The sequence below is a fragment of the Corylus avellana genome, chromosome 5 (genome assembly GCF_965113065.1).
Source record: "Corylus avellana chromosome 5, dhCorAvel1.hap1.2, whole genome shotgun sequence".
Classification (NCBI taxonomy): Eukaryota; Viridiplantae; Streptophyta; class Magnoliopsida; order Fagales; family Betulaceae; genus Corylus; species Corylus avellana.
In genome coordinates, this window is record NC_142494.1 from 20,116,408 (window position 1) to 20,130,284 (window position 13,877).

At 35.5% G+C, this 13,877-nt stretch overlaps 1 pseudogene; it reads left to right on the forward strand.

The window, feature by feature from the left end:
* Positions 1-5,740: 5,740 nt before the first annotated feature.
* Positions 5,741-6,394, forward strand: LOC148585897 (dehydration-responsive element-binding protein 1B pseudogene; annotated as a pseudogene).
* Positions 6,395-13,877: the final 7,483 nt, after the last annotated feature.

Genomic DNA, 13,877 nt, shown 5'->3' on the forward strand with positions numbered 1-13,877 from the left:
CAACCTATGCTTGTGTGTTGTGTGTGTAAGCCATTTAATGAGAAGAAAAAAAAATACCAGTTTACAAAAAGAGGAGAAAGTTTCACCAACACGAGGTTTTGACAAGTAAATTCAATCAAAAGTCAAACATTTTCATACTAGGGCCTAGCCACTCTCATCCAATACAATCCTCTTTTGAAAAAAATAGCACAAGTTTGACACAGTGAAAATAAATTTCATAAGGAACATGTTCTTTTGATTTTGTTTCACTATTTTGATTCTTTTTCTCTTTTAGAGAGTGTCCTTAAACAATTGGTGCTTTATACACAAGAAAGAATGCAAAAAATTTTAAGCCCTATGTTCAACTAGCATGTGGTCAATTTGAAGAAAAAAAAAATGACTAGTCAAAAACACCTCATGTAGTTACCTAACATACCTCACTTTTTAAAAAAATTACCTCAAATTAAGCTTAAGTGTGCATAAGAATTAAGCATAAGTAAAACATACCACATACGCTCAAGCTTTAGGTAACCACAAAAACAAGTCAATTGAAACAATTTTTTATCTCATGCATATTTAGAATATTCAAAGACGTAAGAAATTAAATCCATGAAAGCAACATGAGAAATTAATGGACTATCTGGGTACATAAGACAAAAGAGAGAAAAGAAAAACAACCAAATTAAAATATTTTTGTCTTTTTGAATATATATATATATATTTTTTAAAAAAATGCACACAAAACAAAACATATTAAAAGAAACAAAACACAAACAACAACAAAAATTTAAACCCAAACAAAAAAACACCCAACAAGCTATGACGCTAGGTCACAAATATATATATATATAAAAGTAAAGTCTGTCCTAGGCATGCAATGTGGCCACCTAAACTAGGTGAGTCCAATGCCACTCCCCCTCAACTGGTAAACGGTATCAACCTTCTTAACCCAAACTTTCTTCATTTTGGGAACAGAAGTGTGACTCTTGTCCAAGTCATTTAACTGGGTGATAACACCCCTTAACATGTTGAATAATTCCTCATGACTATCTCTAGAACGAAAATAATTTCTTTTTGAGTCATAATTATTCAACTGAAAACAATTAGGGCGAATATGCCCAATCTTACCACAGTGATGACATGTAGGAATGAACCTTTGAGAAGGTTGGTTCCTTGGCATATGAGCACGTCTCGGTGTAGAACGAGACACATAGGAATCAGTTAGAATTCCCTTACCTTTCTCACCTCTTGAAACTAGATGATACATTTCCTTATTCTTAGTCAAGCTTTCTTCTTTACAAACTGGTTTCACAAAAATTAACTTTGAAGGAGAAGCAACATTAGTAGAAGAAACAACAGATTTATCAAAGCCAATCCAGTTCTATCAAACGAATGTTTCTAATTATGCAACATGTGATTTAGCTTTTCACTAGAGAATGTTTTCAGATGATTTCTTGATTCATTAAGCTCAATATTCTCTAAGGATTTCACTTTGGCAATTAACATGTGATTTTCAGACATCAAAATATTATTAATAGCATGTAAATCAGTTAAAGCAACAGAAAGTTGATCATTTTCAAGATTAACATCTTTGAGTTTCTGCAAGTGTTGCATATTTAACTTCTTCAATTTAATGCATTCTAAAAATAGATTATTATAAGCATTTTGCAGATCACCCTCCTCTTCTAATTCATTATCACATATATCATGTTCACTATCTAGAGATTTAGACTTACTAGCCTCATGTTCACTATCATAAGAAACCCCAAAAGCTACATAATTAGCAAAATTTTCAGCTTTTTTTTCATTGTCTGACTCATCACTTTGAGCCACATTAAAGGCCTTGCCTTTTGAATTTATCAAATTTCCACAATCAGCATGAATATGACCAATACCACCACATTCATGACACTTACGACCACAAGATAATTTATCTTTCTGATTTTCATCATTTTTGCCTTCATAATTATCTCTAACCTCATGACTAGAATTCATAGAATTTTTTGATTCCGTACTTCTAAAATTTTCATTATTTTTGAAAAGTTTTCTAAACTTCCTAGCAAGAATAGCTATTTCTTCATCATCTCCAGAATCCTCATCAGAGTGAACTACAGATTTACTTTTAGCAGCCTTGATCTTAAGAGTAAGATTTTTTGAGCTTTTGGGCTTAGGTAGTATGAGTTCAAATGTTTGAAGATAACCAACAAGTTCCTCTACTCTCATTGACTATAGATCTTTGCTCTGTTGTATAGCAGTAATCTGAGATATAAATCTCACAGGTAAAGATCTTAAGATTTTCTTTATTATCTTAGCATCAGTCATTTTCTTTCCAAGATTAATAGTAGAGTTTCTAATGGTGCTAAGCTTAGAATAAAAATCATCAAATGTCTCTTCCTCTTTCATCCTAATCTCTTCAAATTGAGAAACTAACATTTGAATTTTTGAAGCTCTCACAATTTTAGTTCCTTCGTGAGTAATTTCTAATGTTTCCCATGCTTCTTTAGTTATTATACATGGAGAAATTCTTGAGAATTCTTCGATGAAGATAGATGTGAAGATGGCATTTAACGCTCTATCATTCGCAGACAAAGCACTATTTTCATCCTTTGAAAATTCAGCAATTGCCTTATCAGAATTAGTCTATCCAGATTCAACAATATACCAAACGTCCATAGATTTGAGATATGCTTTCATACAAATTTTTCAAAACGTATAATTCGATCCGTCAAAGACGGGAAGTGAGTTAGGTGCAACTATGTGAGACATATTATGAGGAGTCTAGGATCACACTCAGAAAATTAATCCAAACAGAGTGAACCCGCTCTGATACCAATTAAAAATTCTATATACGACTCCAAACGACACTTATTCTGAATGTATAGGTGTTTCACACAATATTATGCGGAAATAGATCTGACCTAACAAATAATAATTAACCAAAAACATATATGCAATGAACAATAAAGAACACAGATATCTTGGTTACGAAGAGAAAACCAATTAGAGAACTCTCTAAAAGTAAAACCTCTCCGGGGTAGCCAAACCTAGGAAATCAACTAACTCAGTAAAAGATTAAAGGATTACAAGACATTCACACTTACAAAACATTTGCAATTGACACGATCTTGTATAAGACAAGCAACCCGCTTGCCTTCTACTGCAGTAGCCCTTTTCAGAGACAGCTGGCACAATCCTTCTACGTGATCTCCCTTTACCGGAACTCCGATTGATTTCACTTTAACAATCAACAAGTAAACACAAACGATCATTCTAAGAGAGAGAACAAACTCTCTATGTCACAGACTCTCTTAGCACACGACGGCGAATTCTAGATGCAGAAATTAGTATTTTTACAGATCTGTAGAGATCTATATATATAATACAAAGACCCCTATTCTAATTAGGACTCAATTACATTTAAATTAAACCTAGCAGACTACGGGCCGTTTGGACGGTAAATGGGCTCGTCCGGACGGGCTCTAGGGCAACATCGCTTTCTCCGTTCTTTTGGCGCGGCATGTTCGGAAGGACTTGCAAACGGGGTTGCAGACGAGGCTCTCGGGAGAAATTCCTTGTGCGATTTGAAATCCCATCCGGACGGCTATGAGTCCCGTCCAGCCACCATAGTGATTTGGCACACTTTGAATCCATTTCGATCATCGAACATTTAGCCAATAATTAAAACTTACACAATAGATAAACCACCTACTTAACCATATGGCAACAAAGACTTCAATAACATGATGAAATATACAATAAAAGGGGGCAAAATAATCAAATATACCTCGCGAGACCAGTCCAAAGAGGCACCCAAACGGCGTAACTGTTTTAAAATGGTTCCACCATACTTGTTTTTCCAATTCCAGACCTTTCATCACAACATAATTCAACCAACAATAGATATAGGTGAAAATGGACTAAACAATAAAATAAAATGAAAATCATAAAGGGAACTATTTTTTCTGCTGGGAATAGAGTTGATATTAATTAGTAAGTGATAGTGTGAACTCACTTCAGATACAAATTGCTCACCACCAATATCATGTCTGGTTAATTGCCTTTCAAGCATTATCTTTTTTTCCACGACAACCTGAAGGAAGGAAAAAAAACTGCCTCATGTAGTGCAATCGACGAAAAAATATCCTATAATATTTTATTTATCAAAAAAAATATATCCTATGCTATAAAGAAACGGCCATATTATCATATCTCTCTCTCTATCTTATCTTTTCTTTTTATAAAAAACAAAAACAAAAAACGGCCATATTAACTGTCAACCGTGTTTTGGGAACTGTGTGACGTCATCTCCAAAAGGTAAACACCCCCCTCCCTTTGGTTCGTTGTTTTCAGTGTGTCACGTGTGTGTCACGTGTGCAACTTGCCCAATTGTCACGCGCACACATCGTGCCTTCCTAGAAAGTTCTAAAAACGCCTACCTGTCACTCCCCACAGGATCATTCTGTAGGCAATCTAGGATTTAAATTTCTTCCACGTGGTGATACTTTGAAGAATATTCTCTTTATCCACCTCCTTTCTTTCTTTTTTACTTCACCTTTTTGTTTCAAAAACGTGAGCAAATCTAAATGAGTTTGGTAACAGATGGATAGAATGCGACACTATCACAAGTAGCGGATCAAAATTATTTTTTTTTTAAAAAAAAAAAAAATGGATATTCAAACATTGAATTTATAAATCGGTTTCTATAAAAATTAGAGAACAAACTAGTTAATTTAATAAATCGAGTTAATGTTGATTTATATATAATTTTGTACATATGTCATGACATAATTTAAACTCGACACGTGACATTTAAAGTTAATAATTTCTTATAAGAGAATGATGCTACATGTTCTCTTGAAAAGCCAAAAAAAAAAAAAAAAAAAACAAAATAGTCATTATTTTTCTCAATCAAATTTTAAAAAATTATATCTACCAAGAAAATAACACTGAAAAAACACTTCAAATTTTTTGTGCTAAAGCCAATTTGACCATTTTTTTTTAAAAAAAATAATAATATCTACATATGACTAGAAAAATGCATAACATTTTTCTTTTTTATATGACTTACAAACTCTATATAAATTCAACACAAAATTAAATAATTATAATAACTTATGATTGATTATATAATTTTATATTAGTGTATTGCCACGATTTGAAGCAAATTCCTAATAAAAAGCATCACTTTTTAATTATTTTTTAATGGTGGACCGAGTCGTATGGTTGAAAAATATATAATTTTTTTTTAAAAAAAAAGGGAGCAAATTGTCTCCCAAGTACAGAAATGGATAGGAGCCGAGGAGGGGGGGGCGGGGGGTCAGCGTCCGTAATATCCTAAATGGGGCGTCAAATAAAAAAATGACAGGAAGTGACAGTGAGAGAGAGCGGACCGAGCCTTGAATCCTCCCTGATTCTGACACCTGTACATTCATTCATTCACTTGACTAGAAAGTAGCGAAGCTGAGGCTTTCAGTCAAAATTATCCACGTGTCGCCACACACCAACACCAGCGCACAACTTGGCTAAATCCAGCTGGTACTTCAGTTCAACCCCGCTTCCTTAGCAGTTGCCAAAAAAAAACACCCCGGGCCCCACCCCTCACCACCCCCAGCCTGGCTCCTTACCACGAACCGTGTGTGCGTACCTTTTCCCTCTCGTTTGGCAATGCAAAGCAACGTATATATACACACAATCTCCTGCTTTTTACTACCAAAACTATAAACCATTATATTCACATTCACCAAACTACAACCATCATAATATCACTCCACTACTGAAGCACGCACAGACACTGATGGAAGTTTTCACTCATTATTCGCCGGGGTCTGAGAGTAGCAGCAGTCTTAGCGCGGCGCACTTGTCGGACGAGGAGATTCGGCTGGCTTCCAGGAACCCGAAGAAGCGGGCGGGGAGGAAGAAGTTCAAGGAGACGAGGCACCCGGTGTACCGGGGGGTGAGGAGGAGGAACACCGCGAAGTGGGTCTGCGAGGTGCGGGAGCCCAACAAGCAGACCAGGATATGGCTGGGGACGTTTCCCACGGCCGAGATGGCGGCGCGAGCCCACGACGTGGCGGCGATAGCGCTGAGGGGAAACACCGCCTGCCTCAACTTCGCGGACTCCGCTTGGCGGCTGCCGGTTCCGGCTTCGGGAACGGCCAAGGACATTCAGCGAACGGCTGCGGAGGCTGCTGAGGCGTTTCGGCCTGCAGAGACGAAGGATGCCGAGGAGGAAAGACAACCGTCGGAGACCGTGTTCTTCATGGACGAGGAGATGGTCTACGACATGCCGGGGTTGCTGGTAAATATGGCGGAGGGGATGCTCTTGCCTCCGCCTTACTGTGTGGGATATGATGGGTACGGCGGGGATGACATGGAAGCCGATGCGGACGTTCCATTGTGGAGCTATTCAATTTGATCCTACTTGCTGTTGTTGTGATTATATACGATATAATCATAATATATGAATAGTTTTTAGAGTACACTAGAATGGGTACTTGGAGATTTTCGTTGTTTAGGGAAGCCAACTTTTACTCCGTACTTGTTTTTGAATAAGTCCGGACAGTATTGGTGTTGGACCCACCAAAAACAAAAACAAATTTTTAGTATTTGTGTTGGAGGGAGAAGTCAAAAGAGTCATATACATTGCGTCAAATGCTATGCACAAGTCCCCTTGTATATTGCTTGGCCAAAAAAAAAAAGAAGCTAATTATGCAGAAGGGCTGTTTTGTAGTTCTATACTTTTGTATGTAAATGAAAGTATAAATGGAAAAGCCATATCTTTTATACAGAAATGAATTACTTTTAATGCATACGTCTTCTATTTTATTTTTTTCTTAAGCTAACAAGCAGGTCATATTTTGGAGGAAAGTGCCACGAAAACGTGGCCCATTGAGAATTGGCCAAGTCCTTGGAATTTGGGATGACGCGGGAAAAGATAGATAAGAGCAAAGCACGTCATTGATATATAATTAAATTTCCAAAAACAATAAATGCTCCATGACGTTAACACATAATCTAGTCATAACAATAGGCGGCGGTATCAAATGCCTCCAGCAGAAAATACAATGACGTCCAGTCGTCCAGACCTTTTAATTTCTTCTTTTGGTATATCCATTTGCTTCATTTTGACCAAAAATGGGTCCCTGTCAGGTTCCAAAGACCAAGAAAACCGACAAATAAAACAGTCAATCATCTTCATTGACCATTGCTCGACGCTTGAGCTTCAATATGTTGGCCTGCTTCTTCGAGAGCCAAACGCTCCTGCATGAGGGAGGTTAGCTTCGCAACATTCTCTTGATGAATGTGGGTAGGAACCTTTTCTCTGAAGCCAGAAACATTCATCATCTTTGACAGCTTGTCATGTTGCCTGCAAGATTTTAGTAGGAAAAAAAAAAAAATCATATTTCAAATTAATAATTCACGTAAGAACAATATATTCGACAAAATTTGCCTTTCTTTGACAATTTTTTACACAGTTTTTATGCCTTCCCAACATTCTGCAATATGGAGTTCAAACCGAAGACGGCACCCCCAGTTGAGAAGGCCACTTAGAATCTTACTTTTGAATCTCGTCCATCTTCTTCCTGATCTTTTCGAGTTCTGCTTCAGGAAAAAGAGTTCCTTGAAGTTCAAGATAAACAGAAAGGTTTTCATTTACAACAGGTACTGCACATCCACCTGGAGGAGCATCACTCTCACCAATTACCTGTATAAGGATTATTAAGCAGGTGAGAAGTATTTTGATCAATGAAATGAAGGAGCATATGCTGGAAGAATTCTATATATAATTAAATGTAATTGACAATAAAATTAACAGCAGAATGAATAATTATACAAATACTTCTAGCCATGCTTTGCATAAGCCAATTGAAAAACAGCTTCATAGCAATAAAATCTGGAAAACTAAAAATTATTGAGAGGTTCTTCTAACCTATGCCTACTAGTGAGTGCAAATTGATGGAATACACATGTCTTATTTACAGGTAGGTCAGAGACCCTCAATTAAAGCTGTTACCTTAATTATTCCTCCCATTAAGGAATAAAAATTAAATAAATAATCAATACAGCTTATTTGATTCTATAAAATAAAATCAGTAATTAATTCAAATATTTGTTTCCTCAAGAATTAAATTTACGATTTAATTCAGAATATTTGATTTCATAGAATATGCTTTAATTGAAATAAATCACTAACCACCGTAATTATACATATTTTATAATCACAATAATATATGTGACATAAGGGACATACCTTAAATGAAATTTCTTACCTATGCAAACATTGACCTCCATTCAACTGGAAAACTCATAGAAAGCCACACACCTGAATCGTCAACTTAAGTATCTATCTTAGTAAACAATATGATAAAAGAACTTGTCTTTCCAACCAAATGGAAGGGCATGCAGTTGCAGAACAAATTGCCATGTGCATCTAATACAATATGAAAATTCTATATACGACTCCAAACGACACCTATTCTAAATGTATAGGTGTTTCACACAATATTATACGAAAATAGATCTGGCCTAACAAATAATAATTAACCAAAAACAGATCTGCAATGAACAATGAAGAACACAAATATTTTGGTTACGAAGAGGAAACCAATTAGAGAACTCTCTAAAAGTAAAACCTCTCCGGAGCAGCCAAACCCAGGAAATCAACTAACTCAGTAAAAGAATAAATTATTACAAGACGTTCACACTTACAAAACCTTTGCAATTGACATGATCTTGTATAAGACAAGCAACCCACTTGCATTCTACCGCAGTAGCCTTTTCCAGAGACAGTTGGCACAATCCTTCTATGTGATCTCCCTTCACCGGAACTCCGGTTGACTTCACTTCAACAATCAACAAGTAAACACAAACGATCACTCTAAGAGAGAGAACAAACTCTTTATGTCACAGACTTTCTTAGCACACGACGGCAAATTCTAGATGCAGAAATTCATATTTTTACAAATCTGTAGAGATCTATATATATAATATAAAGACCCCTAGTTTAATTAGGACTCAATTACATTTAAATTAAACCTAGCAGACTACAGGCCGTCTGGACGGTAAATGGACTCATCCGAATGGGCTCTAGGGCAACATCGCTTTCTCCGTTCTTTTGGCGCGGCGTGTTCGGATGGACTTGCAGACGGGGTTGCAAACAAGACTCTCGGGAGAAATTCATTGTGCGGTCTTGAAATCCCGTCCGGACGGCTATGAGTCCCGTCCGGATGCCATAGTAATTTTGCACACTTTGAATCCATTTTGATCACTGAACATTTAGCCAATAATTAAAACTTACAAACTCCCCCTTTGGCAATTTCGGAGACAAAATCAATCGGACGAGTCACCATCCTCTCCCCAATTCTATACTCCCCCTTTTTGTCACAAATTGACAAAAGGTATCATGTTTCCTAAAACACTCAATACAAAAACATCAAGGCATATGTGCAACAGAAAAAATAATAATCAAATACTCATGATCACATATAGGAAAATGCATGAAGAATACAACAAGATCATGAATAACAGAAACTCCCCCTCAATATAAGACTTAATAATCAACAAGAAACTTTTAAAAACAAATTTCTCCCCCTCAAAAGTTAAGTGAACACACATGATACACACATCAACAACTCATATATTTTAGCAATGAATATCTCAAACATACTCCAAATATGCAAAATATACATGATATTAGAAATGGCAAGAAACTCATATTGTTTAACCCAAGCCAAGAAAAATGATTCATTCAACCTATGCTTGTGTGTTGTGTGTGTAAGCCATTTAATAAGAAAAAAAATACCAGTTTACAAAAAGAGGAGAAAGTTTCACCAACACGAGGTTTTGACAAGTAAATTCAATCAAAAGTCAAACATTTTTATACTAGGGCCTAGCCACTCTCATCCAATACAATCCTCTTTTGAAAAAAATAGCACAAGTTTGACACAGTGAAAATAAATTCCATAAGGAACATGTTCTTTTGATTTTGTTTCACTATTTTGATTCTTTTTCTCTTTTAGAGAGTGTCCTTAAACAATTTGTGCTTTATACACAAGAAAGAATGCAAAAAATTTTAAGCCCTATGTTCAACTAGCATGTGGTCAATTTGAAAAAAAAAAAAAAAAAGACTAGTCAAAAACACCTCATGTAGTTACCTAACATACCTCACTTTTTAAAAAAATTACCTCAAATTAAGCTTAAGTGTGCATAAGAATTAAGCATAGGTAAAACATACCACATACGCTCAAGCTTTAGGTAACCACAAAAACAAGTCCATTGAAACAATTTTTTATCTCATGCATATTTAGAATATTCAAAGACGTAAGAAATTAAATCCATGAAAGCAACATGAGAAATTAATGGACTATCTGGATACATAAGACAAAAGAGAGAAAAGAAAAACAACCAAATTAAAATATTTTTGTCTTTTTGAATATATATATATATATTTTAAAAAAATGCACACAAAACAAAACATATTAAAAGAAACAAAACACAAACAACAACAAAAATTTAAACCCAAACAAAAAAACACCCAACAAGCTATGACGCTAGGTCACAAATATATATATATATATAAAAGTAAAGTCTGTCCGAGGCATGCAATGTGGCCACCTAAACTAGGTGAGTCCAATGCCACTCCCCCTCAACGGGTAAACGGTATCAACCTTCTTAACCCAAACTTTCTTCATTTTGGGAACAGAAGTGTGACTCTTGTCCAAGTCATTTAACTGGGTGATAACACCCCTTAGCATGTTGAATAATTCCTCATGACTATCTCTAGAACGAAAATAATTTCTTTTTGACTCATAATTATTCAACTGAAAACAATTAGGGTGAATATGCCCAATCTTACCACAGTGATGACATGTAGGAATGAACCTTTGAGAAGGTTGGTTCCTTGGCATATGAGCACGTCTCGGTGTAGAACGAGACACATAGGAATCAGTTAGAATTCCCTTACCTTTCTCACCTCTTGAAACTAGATGATACATTTCCTTATTCTTAGTCAAGCTTTCTTCTTTACAAACTGGTTTCACAAAAATTAACTTTGAAGGAGAAGCAACATTAGTAGAAGAAACAACAGATTTATCAAAGCCAATCCAGTTCTATCAAACGAATGTTTCTAATTATGCAACATGTGATTTAGCTTTTCACTAGAGAATGTTTTCAGATGATTTCTTGATTCATTAAGCTCAATATCCTCTAAGGATTTCACTTTGGCAATTAACATGTGATTTTCAGACATCAAAATATTATGAATAGTATGTAAATCAGTTAAAGCAACAGAAAGTTGATCATTTTCAAGATTAACATCTTTGAGTTTCTGCAAGTGTTGCTTATTTAACTTCTTCAATTTAATGCATTCCAAAAATAGATTATTATAAGCATTTTGCAGATCACCCTCCTCTTCTAATTCATTATCACATATATCATGTTCACTATCTAGAGATTTAGACTTACTAGCCTCATGTTCACTATCATAAGAAACCCCAAAAGCTACATAATTAGCAAAATTTTCAGCTTTTTTTTCATTGTCTGACTCATCACTTTGAGCCACATTAAAGGCCTTGCCTTTTGAATTTATCAAATTTCCACAATCAGCATGAATATGACCAATACCACCACATTCATGACACTTACGACCACAAGATAATTTATCTTTATGATTTTCATCATTTTTGCCTTCATAATTATCTCTAACCTCATGACTAGAATTCATAGAATTTTTTGATTCCGTACTTCTAAAATTTTCTTTGTTTTTGAAAAGTTTTCTAAACTTCCTAGCAATAATAGCTATTTCTTCATCGTCTCCAGAATCCTCATCAGAGTGAACTACAGATTTACCTTTAGCAGCCTTGATCTTAAGAGTAAGATTTTTTGAGCTTTTGGGCTTAGGTAGTATGAGTTCAAATGTCTGAAGAGAACCAACAAGTTCCTCTACTCTCATTGACTCTAGATCTTTGCTCTGTTGTATAGCAGTAATCTGAGATATAAACCTCGCAGGTAAAGATCTTAAGATTTTCTTTATTATCTTAGCATCAGTCATTTTCTTTCCAAGATTAATAGTAGAGTTTCTAATGGTGCTAAGCTTAGAATAAAAATCATCAAATGTCTCTTCTTCTTTCATCCTAATCTCTTCAAATTGAGAAACTAACATTTGAATTTTTGAAGCTCTCACAATTTTAGTTCCTTCGTGAGTAATTTCTAATGTTTCCTATGCTTCTTTAGTTATTATACATGGAGAAATTCTTGAGAATTCTTCGATGAAGATAGATGTGAAGATGACATTTAACGCTCTGTCATTCGCAGACAAAGCACTATTTTCATCCTTTGAAAATTCGACAATTGCCTTATCAGAATTAGTCTATCCAGATTCAACAATATACCAAACGTCCATAGATTTGAGATATGCTTTCATACGAATTTTTCAAAACGTATAATTCGATCCGTCAAAGACGGGAAGTGAGTTAGGTGCAACTGTGTGAGACATATTATGAGGAGTCTAGGATCACACTCAGAAAATTAATCCAAACAGAGTGAACCCGCTCTGATACCAATTAAAAATTCTATATACGACTCCAAACGACACCTATTCTGAATGTATAGGTGTTTCACACAATATTATGCGGAAATAGATCTGACCTAACAAATAATAATTAACCAAAAACATATATGCAATGAACAATAAAGAACACAGATATCTTGGTTACGAAGAGAAAACCAATTAGAGAACTCTCTAAAAGTAAAACCTCTCCGGGGTAGCCAAACCTAGGAAATCAACTAATTCAGTAAAAGATTAAAGGATTACAAGACATTCACACTTACAAACCATTTGCAATTGATACGATCTTGTATAAGACAAGCAACCCGCTTGCCTTCTACCGTAGTAGCCCTTTCCAGACACAGCTGACACAATCTTTCTACGTGATCTCCCTTTACCGGAACTCCGATTGATTTCACTTTAACAATCAACAAGTAAACACAAACGATCATTCTAAGAGAGAGAACAAACTCTCTATGTCACAGACTCTCTTAGCACACGACGGCAAATTCTAGATGCAGAAATTAGTATTTTTACAGATCTATAGAGATCTATATATATAATACAAAGACCCCTAGTCTAATTAGGACTCAATTACATTTAAATTAAACCTAGCAGACTACGGGCCGTCTGGACGGTAAATGGGCTAGTCCGGACGGGCTCTAGGGCAACATCGCTCTCTCCGTTCTTTTGGCGCGGCATGTTCGGAAGGACTTGCAGACGGGGTTGCAGACGAGGCTCTCGAGAGAAATTCCTTGTGCGATTTGAAATCCCATCCGGACGGCTATGAGTCCCGTCCAGACAACATAGTGATTTGGCACACTTTGAATCCATTTCGATCATCGAACATTTAGCCAATAATTAAAACTTACACAATAGATAAACCACCTACTTAACCATATGGCAACAAAGACTTCAATAACATGATGAAATATACAATAAAAGGGGGCTAAATAATCAAATATACCTCGCGAGACCAGTCCAAAGAGGCACCCAAACGGCGTAACTGTTTTAAAATGGTTCCACCATACTTGGTTGAATAATAGATATAGGTGAAAATGGACTAGACAATAAAATAAAATGAAAATCATAAAGGGAACTATTTTTTCTGCTGGGAATAGAGTTGATATTAATTAGTAAGTGATAGTGTGAACTCACTTCAGATACAAATTGCTCACCACCAATATCATGTCTGGTTAATTGCCTTTCAAGCATTATCTTTTTTTCCACGACAACCTGAAGGAAGGAAAAAAAACTGCCTCATGTAGTGCAATCGACGAAAAAATATCCTATAATATTTTATTTATCAAAAAAAATATATCCTATGCTATAAAGAAACGGCCATATTATCATA